This window comes from Phyllostomus discolor, chromosome 2 (assembly GCF_004126475.2).
Source record: "Phyllostomus discolor isolate MPI-MPIP mPhyDis1 chromosome 2, mPhyDis1.pri.v3, whole genome shotgun sequence".
Classification (NCBI taxonomy): Eukaryota; Metazoa; Chordata; class Mammalia; order Chiroptera; family Phyllostomidae; genus Phyllostomus; species Phyllostomus discolor.
In genome coordinates this window covers 106,511,579-106,514,781 of record NC_040904.2, presented here as the reverse complement: position 1 = coordinate 106,514,781, position 3,203 = coordinate 106,511,579, and the positions used below count along the sequence as shown (strand labels likewise).

The window sequence follows — 3,203 nt, the reverse complement described above, 5'->3', positions numbered from 1 at the left end:
ATCTCTTTTGTTCTTGATTTTGAGTTGGGGAAAACTTCTCCCCATTAAAAACAATGCTGCCTTTTATATTGAAATAAATATATTTCATCATGTTAAGGAAGAAGTAGATGCCTATTTTCTCTCTCTCTCTCTCTCTCTCTCTCCCCCTATTTTCATTTCATTAGAAGTGTTTACCAAGGCTCTCTGCTCCTCTTGTTAAGCAGACAGCTGTGTCTTCCTGCTCAGTGCCACTGCAACCCTGAGACATGATGGTGAAGTTCTCAGTGAATAGACTTGGCTGTATTGGGCACCTGGTCACAGGTGCTGCTTTAAAGGGCTCCTTAAAAGGGCTGCTTTTAACTCTGGCAAAGTGGATGTTGTGGCCATCAATGAATCCTTCATTGACCTCAACTACATGGTCTACATGTTCCAGCATGATTCTACTCATGGCAAGTTCAAAGGCACAGTCAAGGTTGAGAACAGGAAGCTTTTCATCAATGGAAAGTCCATCTCCATCTTCCCGGAGTGACATCTCCCAGCATCAAATGGGGTGATGCTGGTGCTGAGTATGTTATGGAGCCCACTGGTATCTTCACTACTTTGCAGAAGGCTGGGGCTCACTTAAAGGGAGGAGCCAAGAGGGTCATCATCTCTGCCCCTCCTGTGGATGTCCCCATGTTTGTGACAGGTGTGAACCATGACAGGTATGACACCTCCTTGAAGACTGTCAGCAATGTCTCCTGAACCACCAACTGCTTGGCCCCCTGGCCAAGGTCATCCATGACAACTCTAGCATGGTGAAGGGACTCATGACAACAGTCCACGCCATCACTATCACCCAGAAGACTGGTGATGGCCCCTCTGGGAAGCTGTGGTGTGAAGGCCAAGGGGCTACCCAGAACATTATCCTGCTTCTACTGGCACTGCCAAAGCTGTGAGCAAGGTCATCCCTGAGATGAATGGGAAGCTCACTGGCATGGCCTTCCTTGTGTCCACCCCCAATGTGTCAGTTGTGGAAGTTGTGGATCTGACCTAGTGCCTGGAGAAAGCTGCCAAATATGAAATATCGAGAGGGTAGTGAAGCAGTCATCAGAGGGCCCCTTGAAGAGCATCCTGGGCTATACCAAGGACCAGGTTGTCTCCTGCGAGTTTAACACTGACACCCACTTGTCCACCTTCAATGCTGGGGCTGGCATTGCCCTCAATGACCGTTCTATCCAGCTCATTTCTTGGTATGACAATGAATCTGGCCACGGCAACATGGTGGTGGGCCTTATGGCCCACATGGCTTCCAGGGACTAAGAGCCCCTGGACCAGCAGCCCCAGTGACAGGAAGAGAAGCCCTCAGTTCCTGGGAAGTCCTTGCCCCAAGTTGATCCCCTAACATGCTGAGTATCTCCTGACCTCCAGAGTTTTCACCACAGACCCTCCGAAGAAGGAAAGGGGCTTAGGGAGCCCTACCTTGTTGTGTATGGTCAATAAAGTTCACTACATTTCACCCCCCAAAAAGGAGTGTTTACTAAGATTAAACTATTGAATTTTTTAGCCTTTTTGAAAGTGGTCATATGACTTTTCTCATTTCATCTATTAATATGATAAATTATATTGATAGATTTCCTATATTTATTTATTTGTTTGTTTGTTTATTTATTTATTTATTTTTAGAGAAGAAAGGGAGGAAGAGAGAGAGAGAGAGAGAGAAACATCAATGTGAGGTTGCTGGGGGTCATGGCCTGCAACCCAGGCATGTACCCTGACTGAGAATCGAACCTGCGACACTTGGTTCGAAGCCCATGCTCAATCCACTGAGCTACGCCAGCCGGGGGAGATTTCCTATATTAAACCATCCTTATATTTCTAAAAGATAGCTATTTTTCAAAAATCCCCTTGAATCATTCACACACACGTACACAAAAATCTTTCATCTCTGAAGCCTTGTCTCTGAAAAAAATTGTTAAACACACAAATATGAAAAAGTTACTCATAAGTGACCCTATTCCTTCAAGTCCATCTATATATGAAAAACCCTGGGTTCTTTGGCTGGAGAGGCCCAGATGGTTGGCACAAAGGAACTCCCCACCCCTATCCCACTGTGCAATCACAGTTAGGTCAGACACAGTTGACTCTTTGCCTGTGGGCTTGCTCTGGGCCCAGGGAGCTATGGGGCCTACAGCCCCATCCAGACTTCAGGCAAGTCACTCCTTCCTACCTCTTAGAGTCACCAGTCAGTTCTGTTAATGATCTGAGATCTTTGTTTCTCAACGTCTTTTACAATGCTGGAGGCCCAGGGCCAGGGCCCCTCATGAGGAAATGAGGCAACCAGGACGCATGGAACAGAGATTGGGGTCACCTGGGCATGGTGTGTCCTTTGAGTTTCTTAGGAAATGGCTTCCTGGTTTCAGCAAGGAAATTTGTGCTCATGTGAAAGTGAGATACCTCTGCTTCTACAAATCAAATTCCTGGGACCACCAGTCTACTGTGTCTCTATTATCTCTGGCTCTGCCCTTAACTCTGATGTTATCTTTCTAGCTCTCTCTCTCTTCCCAGCCTGGATAGGCCCATGACCCTGCATCTCTGGCACCAAGTCCAGCTGACTAGTGGGTGTAATAAAGCAGGCCCAGATCATCAGTGTGGCAGGCACCGCCCAGGCATCGTAAAGACTGCAGCTGGTGAGTCCTTGGAATGGGTCAGGGTTTAGCTGAGACAAAGCCAAAAGGAAACAGCACAGGGCCAGCAGCACTGAAAAATTTAGCTACAATCATATGAAACTGCAGATAATCGGGTGGTTTTAACCTACAAAACAACAACAACAAAAACGGCACTATTATACGGTTCAAACACAAAAGCTGCTTTTCAGACCAAAATATGTAGTCACAGAACCAAGTCTGTAGTGCCACCCAGTGGTCAGAGCAAGTAAGAAGCACTTGTTTCATTAGTCATGAGGCCAACTAAGAATAACAGACTTCCCGCAAAGATGGAGGAGTAGGTAGACACACTGTGCCACCTTGCACAACCAAAAGAAGGACAACAAATTTAAAACCAAAAAACAACCAGAATTGACAGAAAATCGAACTGTAGGGAAGCCCGACAACCAAGGAGTTAAAGAAGAAATATTCATCCAGACCAGTAGGAAGGGTGGAGATGGGCAGCCGTACAGAAAGGACTCATGGCGAGGCCGCAGCTGGTGGACCCAGCAAGGTGGAGGTTTGCAGACTGGGTAGTCC

General features: G+C 46.8%; 1 pseudogene; it reads left to right on the top strand.

The window, feature by feature from the left end:
* The first annotated feature begins 322 nt into the window (after positions 1-322).
* LOC114490983 lies at positions 323-1,534 on the top strand (annotated as a pseudogene).
* Positions 1,535-3,203: the final 1,669 nt, after the last annotated feature.